General features: G+C 40.3%; 1 long non-coding RNA gene and 1 pseudogene across 6 annotated transcripts in view; both read right to left on the bottom strand.

Moving 5' to 3' along the window:
* Positions 1-775: 775 nt before the first annotated feature.
* Positions 776-2722, bottom strand: LOC309631654 (eukaryotic translation initiation factor 4B pseudogene; annotated as a pseudogene). The gene has a single exon. The product of its transcript is annotated as a eukaryotic translation initiation factor 4B pseudogene (transcript).
* Positions 2723-2739: 17 nt separating this feature from the next.
* Positions 2740-13223, bottom strand: part of LOC309631794 — a 30612-nt gene continuing 20128 nt past the window's right edge. For 2 of the 5 annotated variants that reach the window (XR_014246547.1, XR_014246548.1), the window contains exons 2-3: positions 11471-11648; positions 2740-11091 (exon numbers count right to left, since the gene is read on the bottom strand). This is a non-coding gene — a long non-coding RNA (uncharacterized lncRNA). Of the gene's footprint in view, positions 11092-11470; positions 11871-13223 lie in introns of those variants that run through there. The other 3 variants (XR_014246549.1, XR_014246550.1, XR_014246551.1) reach the window with 3 other exon arrangements.

The following is a 13223-nucleotide window of genomic DNA, read 5'->3' as shown; positions in this document are numbered from 1 at the left end:
TTAAGATTTCAACAGAATGTGGATATATTTGAACTTTCAGAAGGGATAGTGTTTAAGAAAGGGTGAAACCAGGACACATAAAAGACCTGGGAATTCCCACAACCCCTAAGTGCTTCCTGCTCCAGGAGGTAAACGATTATGTGTTTATTGGAGGTCATACCATTTTCCCTGTTACTGGTGCAAAATAATTCATCAAATCCCCAAGCTTCTTTTCAAACCACGATTTCCCCATTTACTTTGGTCATCAAACAGTCCTATTCTTCAGTGGCCTGTAGACTCACTCCCACCTACCCCCCTGGGGGGCACAAATGAAGGAACTCCCCCTTAGGCTGGCCCCAGTAACTCAGAATTAAATAAGAGGTGGGGCTGGAAGCCTCCTGGAGACTAAAACAACATCAGAGACTAAACCTACCTTGCCAAGAATGGAGAATTTATTCAGATACTGTTTGCGAATTCATGTATGCCACAACAGGATAAGAATTAAAGGTAGAAACCTCACACTCTTCCTCATACCTGCCTACTGCCCAACTAGATTCCGGACACTGCATCACTATCACTGCCATCTTGCTAAACGGAGGCCCCTAGGCACTAATCACACAGGCAACTGCACGTGTCATAAAAATGCACCACAACTTTAAACTTACAGCATTAAAAGCTGTATGTCTCTCTCTGGCTACATTGGTGATTCTCCAGTTCAATATTTTAAAGGCTGCAGCAGCATGCAAAAGAATTTCATTTCGTTTCTTTTTTTAAAAAAAAAAAGTTAAGAAAGGTCTCCAGGAGATGGTGAGTTTTATTTTGTCTTGTCTGGATAGAGGTGTGATTTGCTCTCGAATGTTCCAGGGTGGTGAGAGACTAGGAGAAAGCACAGAATGCAGAGGTCTATTCGGTGTAATCTTCTCCCTCATTTTCATCTTCACCATCAACGGCAAGAGCAGCATACTTGCTTGCAGAACTGAACTTAGAGGCTGGACTTTCTTCAGCTTTCTTTGGCTCAGGTGCAGATCTGGAGTCTTGATCCTTTTTGCCATCCTTCCTATCTGACTCCTTCCAGTGGTCTTTGTTCCCTCCATCTCCTGGACCACGGCTGGAATTTCCACTTTGGCCTTTTGGGGCACTCACCCCATCTACTTTATTTTCATCTGCTTTCCTTACTGGTCCTTCCTCAGATGGTTGAGCTGGAACTACTTTCCCTCCACCACTTGTAGGGGACTGCTGCTCTGTGTCTGAGCTCTGAGATCGAGCAGGAGGGTTAGAACTTCGCTTCACCCAAGCATTCTCCTTTGGTGGAGGGGCTGGCATTACCTTTAGAGGCTATTCAGGTTTGGGAGGCTTAGAAGTTGGAGACTGACAGTCTTCCTCTTTATTGGGTGTTTCATTTTCTAGAGACTTCTCACTCTCTCTCCTTCGTGCATTTCTGCCAGATGTGGCTGAGGTCCCCGTTTGTGATGACTCACTTCCTGTCCTCGATCGTTCCCGTTCCTGAGTTTCTTCACTTCGCCAGCTTGGGTGTCTCTCCCGAGGCCGTCGTTCTAGTTTTGGCTCATCCAGCTGACGCTGCAGTTTCTCCTGTTCCTTCTGTAGCCGCTCTTCTACTTCTCGTTCTCTAGCAGCTGTGTCAACAGGCTTCGCCCCTCCAAAGATAGAGGCTGCTCGACTGGACTGGGATGTGCTAGCAGAGGAATCATCTTCCTTAGGAGTACTCCGAGGCTTTAGGTTCAGTTTGGGTCTTTGGGGGGGACCTCTATCATCACGCCTATAATCATCCCGAGAGTAATCATCTCTGGAGCTCCATGACCGGTCATCTCGTCTGTCATATCTGTCTTCATAGCGGTCCCCACCTCCTCTGAAGTCGTCATCCCTACGGTACCCACTACCAAATGCTCTTCTGCCACTGCCTATCCTGGAATCATAGCCTCTATCATAGTCTCTGCTGCCTCGGTCATCATAGCGATCTCGGCCCCCGTATCGATCCATGTCCTGGCGTGGGCCATCACGGTAACTGTCCCGATACCCATCACGATATCGGTCTGAATCATAACGATCTCGAAACTTGTCTCCAAAGCTATCGTCACCTCTTCTAGGTGGGTAGTCATCAAAGCTGTCTGTAGCAGGACGGGCCCTCCAGTCTGTATCTGTTCTGTCAGAATCCCGATTTCTATCTCGGCCAAAAGAACGATCATCCCTGTCTTTATCCTGTGCTTGATCAGCAACGTCCACTCGAATTCTCCTGTTACCTAGAGACTCTTCATTGAGGCTCAGGGCACTGAGCAAGGAATCCAGGTCCTCAAACTCAGCGTAACCAAAACCTTTCAACCTCTCAGGATTGCTGGGTTCACGTGGTAAACGCACTGCACTGATATTTAATCCTCTAAAGAATTCCTTAATGGAGTCTTCTGTCACATCGTAGGGCAGGTTCCCTAGAAAAGCAGTGTAGGGTGGTGATTTGGGAAGACGGCTCCGGTCGATATTGGGTTCCCGAGCAGCCCGTGGAGCAGCGGGCAGGATGGAACGGTCAATTGGAGGTGCCCTATACACGTCATCATCATTACTATGCCAAGTGGTTGAAACATCTCCTTCTAGGTCATCTGTTTCATCAGCCCAGCTGACTGGTTTGGGGACATAGGTGCTTCCTCCACCAGTCCCTCCATCCTCAGCCAGGAAGTCTGTTAGGGAGATAGTCTTCCCCTTCTTCTTCTTCTTTTTTTGCTGAGGCCGCCATGTTGGGAGAGCGCATTTCTTATTATAGGTATTTCCAAACTAATATACCAGTTATCCCTTCAGAGTGATACCAAGCTTACTGTAAGTTTTTCTCTAATCCAGTCTCTTTGTTTATCTAGTCATGTGTTTTGAGGAAACATTGGAAGTATTGTTAATATTGGAAAATAGAATGATTGTTCCCTAAAGGATTTGCTGATCCGAAGGGCCTGTATTTACCCATCCCTCAGGAAGTGTTGTAACATGGCTTCACAGTGCTCAGTAGAAGCCAACCACGTTTAAAGATATTCTGGCTCTTAGATAACTCATGCAAATTTGATATTCAGGAACGATATTTATTTTCTCAAATAAAAATGAAAAAATAAAACATTTAAATGGTTTGAAGAAACATTCTGGGGTATAATTGTTTTTTCACTTTATACTTAACTTAGGTATGAGTAATGAACTAAAAAAAACCTATGGGTTTGTTTTTTGTTTTTTCATCCAGTTGTTCATTTCCCTGTTTCCAATGTGATAATTAGTTTTCCAACTACTGGGAAAATATTGTTTTTATTTAAAATCATATAAACTGATGTACTGCAACATATCTACCTGTGAAGATGAGTATTGGAAAAGGGGTGAACAATACAGTTTGAGAAAACTAAGGTTGTATGTTTAGGGGAAAGGGCTTGAAGTAGAGTGTCAGTAAATAACTTTCTTTAACCAAAGACTGAAACGGAGTGACAAAGACAGCTATTATTTAAATTCAAGAAGGCCTTAGCAAACTTGGTAAAACACACCCATCTTAGATCAATAAAGCAATATTCATTTAGTGCTTCATAAAAATAAATTGCCTTTCATGACTGAATAAACAAAATGTGGTATATCCATATAATGGAATTTGTTTGACAGTAAAAAGAAATGAAATCATGATAATGCAACATGGGTGAACCTTGAAAACATTATGCAAAGTGAAAGAAGCCATTTACAAATAAACACATATTGTGTGATTCCATTTATATGAAATGTCCAAAATAAGCAAATCCATAGAGAAAGAGAGTAGATTAGTGGTTGCCAGGGGCTGGAGGATGGGGTAATTGGTGATTGATTGTGCACGACTCTGTGGATACACCAAAAACCACTGAATTGTATAACTTTATGGTATGTGAATTATCGCAATAAATTTGCCTCCTAATAAGAACCTACCAAGTGCCAGATATGTAACTTGTGCTATCCAATTTAATCCTCATCAGACGCTTGCAAACAAAGTTTATTATCATTTGACAAATGAGAAAACAGGGTTCTAACTTACCTGTGTACACTCACTTGATGGATGACTGGCACAGGTGGGCTTGCATTGTAAGCCTATTTTCTAAGTATAAGCTTCTTCCACTGGCTGTCTTGGTTCACCCTGTTTCCAGAGTTTTATACTCCAGGTCCTCAGTGAGCTTGACTCACAGGGTCTCTGCGTTATCCTCTGCCGTTTTAACTGCTCTGGTTGTTCTGGGCAAACGGACTTTCCTCTGGAGATGCTCTTATCATTCTACACAGACTTGCTCTGCCCAGGTCCGAGGCACTATTTTCTCTTAGCTAGAGTCTTCTCTCAGTAAGCTACCCACCCGCTCCAATGGGCGCCCCAAAGACTGTAAAGAGAAGCTCTAGGTTTTCTCTCCTGTTTGAGCCAGTGATTGCAGCAATTGCCCCTGAGCCCAGCATTCTACAATAAACAGCATATGAAGGACTTCCCGCTTACCGGCTATTATTATACTTGCCCAGAGACATTGTACGTGCGTACGCACGCGTGTCCACGGGCACACGCATGTGCCCGTGTGTAACATGGAGATGGTGGGAGGGCTTGTCTTTGTGCCACCTCACAGGGAAACAGGTTCCTTCTTGCTTTCTCCTTTATTGTTTCAATTCTCCGAGGAATTCTATCCAGGGAGATGGAATAGGGTGACTGACATCTGTTCTCCCCAAGCCTGTCTTTTTATCTCTACCTTATCTCAAAGGTTCCCCCATTATTCAAAGATGAAGACCCTTTATAACATTAAAAAATTTCTCAGCTGCCACTCCTATGATGGGAGCTGAGAAGATACATAATGATCTGAAGCTACTATACATTTGGTAACGCTTTCAGATGAATTTTGTACTCTGTCAATTATATAAGCAACTTATGTGGTCTCTGATCCATGTTTGGTTTGGAGCTATGTATTTAATTCAAGGTGAGAATGATTTGAGCAAAAAGGTTTTAATAATGCTTTGACATAACTCCTTGGCCCATCAGTGCCTTCAACCTTTTTTTCAGTGATGATTTGTTAATATTTATATAGAACTTTAATATAGTTCACTGTTCTGAGGCTTACAAAGTCCTTTCATGAACATTATCTGATCAGATTTATGTTCTGGAGTGTTGGCATATTTTTTAACATGAGGGACCTTTATGTTTGGCAAGAAGCTGCATAGTGTAAGTAAACGGGGAGGAGTTGTGATCAGGAAAACTATGCCATAATTAAATTATGTCTCCTCTTAGACAACCTGTTTTCCCATTCATTGTGCGTATAGGGGAATTGGACCAGAACCAGTGTTGTTTGTTGTTTGTTTTGCTTCTTCAAAAGAAATGCACATGAAACTTCTGTGTCTAATTGGGTAAAGGTGGAACTGCTCTGTTTGGAACTGGGGGAAGAATTACACTTTACCTTCTTTATTCTGTTCTGGGAAAACTTTGCACCCTAGAGTTCTCCTTATGAGTACTTACTTTCAGGATCCATTCCCTAAGGACTTTTATTTTCTCTCTTTGGGGGGTGAGAAGGAAGGATCAAACTAGCAGCTTTCAGGGTGAGAACAAGTGCCCACCCCCATCTCTAGGAGGCTGGGCCTTGGCAGCCTGCAGGTAGTCATGCCTCCAGGGAAGGATGCTCGAAGTCCTGGCTGGAGCTCAGCAGGCTTATGCCCTGCTCTGATGTTCTTCGGGACTGAAACTACAAAGCTAGCTACTTTCATTTTCTGGAACTATGTTTAACTACATTAACATTATGTGATTCTTCTCATAGTCTCTGTACAAGCTAATTGTGAAGGAAAGCCTTAAATAAAATGTTGATTAAACTTCGGAGGGTTTCATCTTTAACTAGATGTAAACTTTTGATATCATCTTGAGTTACACAGGACAGAATTTTGCATAGCTGCATGTGGTCACAATTTTCCACACAGTTTCGTATGCTTGAATTCCTGATCTTCTGATCTACATTTTACTTAGGTCTTCTAGCTTCATCTCCAGAGCCTTCCACCATCAGAAACATTCTGCACCTTGCTTGCTGGAAGATTTCTTTTTTTGAAGAACTCTGCAGTCAGCACAAGTGGCATCTGGCGATATGTATATGAAAGCAGTGAGATTTCTCATTCCTTTTAGAATCATTTTGCTAGAAATGGCTTATGTACACTTGGAAGTATATTCATTTCCAAAGTTCTGCTTTAGTTTTTAGAATTAGTTTTTAAAGATAGCTTTGAAAGAAAGTTGATGAAACAGATATCTTTAAGGATTAGAAACTTACCAGAGCTTTTCTGAAAACTTCTACTTTTCATATCAGCAACTTGAAATAGTTCTTCAAGAGGTTCTTTGACCTCCAGCAGTTAGATGAGTTGCATTTTCTTGTGAATTTGCAGGAGTCACATCCCGGAAAGCATCTATGAGGAAGTAGATATGTGAGAAGAATAGACCTGGTCATTTCCTAGTTTTACCTGAGGGTATATTTGTTGAGAATCTACTACATTAAAAAAAAAGAGATATCACAGCAAAATTAAAATGTAGTTGATTGGACTGTTGCTTAGAAATTGTTTACAGGACAGATTTTCCCCTTAACTTTCCACTATAAAAATTTTCAAACATAGAAGATTTAAAAGAACATCCTTCAGCTAGATGGCATCTCTTCCTATATTCCTAAATACTGATACTGTTAATAAAAAAAATAAACATTCAAAATATGTTGCAGGCATACTTTCTCCTTCTCTTCTCCCACATTCTACATTCAATGTGGAGAAAATCCTATAGTTTGCTTCAAAACAAGCATCTGATTACCAGCTACCACTCCCCACCAGCTGGTTCAAGTCCCCATGTCTCTCTCCTGAATTATAGGAGTGGCTGTCTCACGAGTTTCCCTCTTGCTGTTATTGATCCCTTCGGGAGCGTCTCAAAATAGCAGCTAGAGTGATCCTTTCAAATGTAAATAACATACCAATATTCTGTTCACTCCTTCCAGTGGCTTTCCGTTTGACTTGGAGTGAAAGCTGAGCTCCTTATTATGAACTACAAGGCCTCATATGACCTGGCACCCTGTTACCCCTCTGATATAACATCTTAGTTTTATTTTTCCTCTCTCTAAATCTGGTACAGCTCCCTGGCTGCCTTGTTGCTCCTCACATGTGGCACCTGCTCCTTCTTCCAGTACTACACTTGTTTCCTCTCCCTGGAATGTCCTTAGACACCTGCAGGGCTCACTCCTTCACTTCCTTCAGGTCTTTTATCAAACGCCACCTTCTCACAGAGGCACTGCTCTGCCAGCCTACTGAAAACTATCCCATCTCCCAAGGTCCCCTATCCCTCATCCGGCTTTTAAAAAAATCTAGTTAAGACTTACCACAATCAAGTATTCCATTCCATATATTTTTACGTATTTGCCTTGTTTATTTTCTGCCCCACCCATTATTCTGTGTGATTCATGAGGACAAACATTTTTGTGTGTTTTGTTCACTTATTTTACAGTGCCTAACACATAGTAGCTTCTTAACAAAAATTTGTCGAATAAATAACATATTTTCTTAGAGTAGTAAAAAATAATGAATTTTTGAAAACCCTTGAGTTAGCAGTGTCTGTGGGTCAAGGGATTTTGCTCATTTCACTAGGTCAATTATTTTACGTGGCTTGAATCCCAGACTGAAATCTGGGGAACTTTCTTTTCTGTGCTGCCTGTTAGGCCAGAACTAAGTCTAGCTTCAATCATCTAGTCACAAAAGATTGAAACAAAGCTACAGTAATCAAGACTGTATGGTACTGGCACAAAAACACAAATATAGATCAATGGAACAGGATAGAAAGCCCAGAGATAAACCCACACACATATGGTCACCTTACCTTTGACAAAGGAGGCAAGAATATACAATGGAGAAAAGACAGCTTCTTCAATAAGTGGAGCTGGGAAAACTGGACAGCTACATATAAAAGAATGAAATTAGAACACTTCCTAATACCATACACAAAAATACTCAAAATTGATTAAAGACTTAAATGTAAGTCCAGACACTATAAAACTTTTAGAGGAAAACATAGGCAGAACACTCTGTGACATAAATCACAGCAAGATCTTTCTTGACCCACCTCCTAGAGTAATGAAAATAAAAATCAAAAATAACAAATGGAACCTAATGAAACTTAAAAGCTTTTGCACAGCAAAGGAAACCATAAAAAAGACAGAAAGACAACCCTCAGAATGGGAGAAAATATTTGCAAACGAAGCAACTGACAAAGGATTAATCTCCAAAATATACAAGCAGCTCATGCAGCTCAGTATGAAAAAAACAAACAACCCAATCCAAAAATAGGTGGAAGACCTAAATAGACATTTCTCCAAAGAAGACATACAGATGGCCAACAAACACATAAAAGGATGCTGAACATCACTAATCATTAGAGAAATGCAAATCAAAACCACAGTGAGGTATCACCTCATACTGGTCAGAATGGCCATCATCAAGAAACATACAAACAATAAATGCTGGAGAGGGTGAGGAGATAAGGGAACCCTCCTGCACTGTTGGTGGGAATGTAAATTGATACAGCCACTATGGAGAACAGTATGGAGGTTCCTTAAAAAACTAAAAATAAAACTATTGTATGACCCAGCAATCCCACTCCTGGGCATATACCCTGAGAAAACCATAATTCAAAAAGAGACATGTACCACAATGTTCATTGCAGCACTATTTACAATAGCCAGGATGTGGAAGCAACCTAAGTGTCCATCGACAGATGAATGGATAAAGAAGATGTGGCACATATATACCAAGGAATATTACTCAGCCATAAAAAGGAACGAAATTGAGTTATTTTTCATGAGGTGGTTGGACCTAGGGTCTGTCATACAGAGTGAAGTAAGTCAGAAAGAGAAAAACAAGTACTGTATGCTAACGCACATATATGGAATCTATAAAAACGGTACGGATGAACCCAGTGGCAGGGCAGGAATAAAGATGCAGGCTTAGAGAATGGACTTGAGGACCCGGGGGGAAGGGGAAGCTTGGATGAAGTGAGAGGGTGGCATTGACATATACACACTACCAAACGTAAAATAGATAGCTAGTGGGAAGCTGCTGCATAGCACAGGGAGATCAGCTCCGTGCTTTGTGACGACCTACAGGGGTGGGTTAGGGAGGATGGGAGGAAGGCTCAAGAGGGAGGGGATATGGGGATATATGTATACTTATAGCTGATTCACTTTGTTGTACAACAGAAACTAACACAACATTGAAAAGCAAATATATTCCAATAAAGATATAAAAAAAAAGGAAAAGAAAAGTTTTTATCAAAAAGAAAAGAAAATGAATATATTTCCTCCCCCAGTCCTTCTAGGTACCCCAGTTCCATAATACCCCATATCAGTTTTCTGCTGTGTCATTCTCAATCCCCAAATGAAGCCATTTCTCATACCAGGTTTTCCCCGGCATGGGTTCCTTTTTCCTCTGGGTCCTCAGCACTTCTGCTGTTTTAATCTCCTGCCTCTGCTCTGGGAAGCTGATCTCCAGGTGAGGGGCCTGCCCCTTTCCACAGACACACTCTATTTAGGTCCGATGCAATACCTTCTCTTAGCCAGAGCCTTCTTTCAGTAATTTAACCATCCCCCCTCTCTCTGCATATCCTAAAGAGTGAGAGGACAGACTCCAGATTTTCTCTTTTGGTTTAACCAGTGACTACAAAATTCCAATAGGGCCCAACCTTCTGGAAATGAAGCAGCGCATCAAGAAATTCCCTCTGCAGTAAGCCCCTTATTCTTACAGCTCTTTGGCCTCTATACCACCAGTGACTCACTGTGTGCTCTGTCTGACGTAGGGGATGCTGCAAAGGGAACTTTGTGCCATCTAAAAGGTGACAGTTTTCTGTTACTTCCTTTTGTTCTGATTCTGCCAATAGATACCAGGGAAATAGAAATATTCTTCTCAAATAAGGTCACTGACATTTATTCCTCAAGTATGGAGTCTTTTCTTCTGTTAAATGGAAACATCAGGAATACCTGGTCTCAATATTATATACTAAACTCTTCAATAATATCCTTGGACTGATTATAATGTCAAAAGTCACTCAACTCCCCTCTCCCCACATGAGAGCTGTTGTGAACGTATAATGATTTGAACCTATTCTATCAGTAATGCTTTTCACAATTTATTTATTTATTTATTTATTTTTGACTGCGTTGGGTCTTTGTTGCTGTGCGCGGGCTTCTCATTGTGGTGGCTTCTCTTGTTGTGGAGCACGGGCTCTAGGTGCACAGGCTTCAGTAGGTGTGGCACGTGGGCTCAGTAGTTGTGGCTCACGGGCTCTAGAGCACAGGCTCAGTAGTTGTGGCACATGGGCTTAGTTGCTCCGCAGCATGTGGGATCTTCCCGGACCAGGGATCGAACCCATGTCCCCTGCATTGGCAGGAGGATTCTTAATCACTGCACTGCCAGGGAAATCCTATGAGGAATGTTTTTAAACTAGTTTATACTTTATTAGTTTTAAGAGCATATGTATATATATTGTTGGAGATACATAAAGATTAAAATGACTGGTGTGGAAAAATTTTGAGAATGCCTTGATATAACTCTTGGCTTCCTAGGGGCCCTCATCTTCCTGTTTTGAAATAATCACGAACACAGATCTTCTTATTAGTAGTAACATTAATTATTGGCAAAGGAGCTATAGGATGCCATTCTCAAGTGACTCCTCCAGTTTTCTCTCTTGAGGTGTTAAACAAGAAGTAACAAATCAGCAGAGCTCTTAGGGACAAGTCCTCTTAGGGCTAAGTCCACCCACCGTCGTCTCAGGAGCGTCCTCAGTAGCACCCCAGATATCCATGCCCTGAAGAGTTGTTCTGCTCCACAGGATGTAGAGCTGATAGTGGGGAGAGACAATTCAGAATCCTGGCTGTTGCCTGGGACGGCTACACACACACTCCCCCAATGGTCTGATGAGCTGAAACCACACATAAGCCAAGTTAGGCTTTATTTTCCTGAGGATAAGTTTTTATTTTAATTTTTAAACCAGATTGCTGTATGACATGGATGTTAAGGAAGCACTTACATTGAAAAATAGCCTCTGGAGGACGTTATCTTTGATTAAATGTAAAACTTCTAGTAACATCTCAAGTTCTGGAAGACAGAATTTTGCATAATTGCACACAACCACAGGTTCCTTTATAGTCTTTTATGCTTAACTTCCTGAACTTCTTTGCACTGTTTCTGTATCATTTTTCCCACTGCCCTACATGACCAGAAACACTCTCGCCACCTTAACGTATACTTGATGATCCATTTCTTTGCAGAAGAGCATTTACAAAGTTAGCTTCAGTTAGATATACTGATAGGTATTTAACCCATTGAAATTTCTAATTACTTTCATTAGTTTTACGAGTAATTGCCTTATGCACAAACACATGTTTTATTATAAAAGAAGTACAGCTGGAGTTTATGAAAATAGCTGTCTCCTCATAAGTATAAAAAATAAAAGTGTAATGATTCAGAAACTTACCAGGATTTTTCTGAAAACTTCCTCTTCTTATGTCAGAAACTTGAAACAGTTGGTTTTTAATCTTTGCTTTCTTATTCCTCTTCTAATGGGTAGGAGATGTATGATTGTAAGGATCCTTTTTAAAAAATAAGCCTTTAAGTTGTGAAGTTTACTGGTCTCCTGATGCCCTGCCCCTGTGCTGATGCAGAATGAGGAAGTAGAAAAGCAAACAGTTTCAGTTTTGCTTCAGAATGTATTTATTTAGGTTTATAAAATATTAAATATATTTATAATATATGTAAATATATTTTAATGGTTATAAAATATTAAAAGATTAACATCACAAAAAATTACCAATAAAGTTGAACCATTGCTGAGAAACTATTCACCAGAGTTTCAAGTTATAAGAGTTAAGAAATCAAGGTGAAAAAACACCTATAGAAAAAAACACTGGGAAAATATTAAAAACTCAGTGTGATCCAAGTGCCTGTTATGGACTGAATTGCGCCCCGCCCCCAAATTCACATGTTGAAGCCCTAACCCTCGGTATCTCAGAATGTGGCTGTATTTGGAGATAATGTCTTTAAAGAGTTAATTAAGTTAAAATGAGGTCACTAGGGTGGACCCTAATCCAGATATGACTGGTTTCCTTGTAAGAAGAGATTGGCACTTGCATGCTCTCTCTCTCTCTCTCTCTCTCTCTCTCTCTCTCTCTCTCTCTCACACACACACACACACACACACACACACACACACACACACACACACACACACACAAGACTGGGTGAAGACACAGGGAGAAGACAGTCATCTATAAATCAAGGAGAAGGCCTCAAAAGAAACCAACTCTGCCAAATCCTTGATCTTGGACTTCTAGCCTCTGTGAGCAAATAAATTTCTGATTTTTCAGCCACCTAGTCTGTGGTACTTTATTATGGCAGCTCCAGCAAACTAATACTTCTGTGTGCTGGGTCGTCATTAATTTCATTATTTTTTGAAAATTAAAACATTAGTCTTTTCAGTATGAATATGACTAAAATTCATTTTCAAACTTAAGAAATACAGAATATGGAAAGAAGCAGGGAGAACCATATTATCCAAATGCAATCTCTATTTTCCATTGTATTTTTCTCTATTCATACATTAAAAAAATATAAATTTAATATTTGGGAAATTTTACCAAACCTTGAAACATATAACTTCAAATAGGTAGTGAACAGTGCCTGGTAAAAGCTGAATTTTATTTATACTTATTTACATTTTATTTCTTGAATTAATATGATATGAACATCAAAATTCAGGACCACTGGAATATGCCAACTTTTGTTTTGGGGTTGTGTGTACAGTTTTTGTTAATTTTTTTTTAAAGAAACAAACTGCTACATCTGCTAGTGGAAGAAAATACTTTGTTCTGCTTTGAAGTTCTGAAATTGTTCAGGTGTATTGTGGTTCATAGATTACAAATAATAACGTTAGTTAAATGCCAAAGAATTATTTTTACTCCTTTATATGAAATGCACAAATTTTGGGAGGGTGATAGTGGCAGTGGTGCCTCCTACTACCTTATGTAAAGTACTTGGACATTCTCATCAATATTGCCATCAGCTGTTTAATGCTCCCAGTATATTTTCTCAGTCTGTTTACTTAAAATTGTATGGAATGATATAATTAATAAGCAATAAAATCTGAATCACACACACACACACACACACACACACACACACACACACATACAATCTTGGTTAGCTTGTTAAGAAACAAAATTCTCTAAGAA

This window comes from Balaenoptera borealis, assembly GCF_965194805.1.
Source record: "Balaenoptera borealis genome assembly, chromosome: 7".
Taxonomy (NCBI): Eukaryota; Metazoa; Chordata; class Mammalia; order Artiodactyla; family Balaenopteridae; genus Balaenoptera; species Balaenoptera borealis.
The sequence above is the reverse complement of the archived record's forward strand: the minus strand, read 5'-3'. Positions and strand labels throughout refer to the sequence as shown.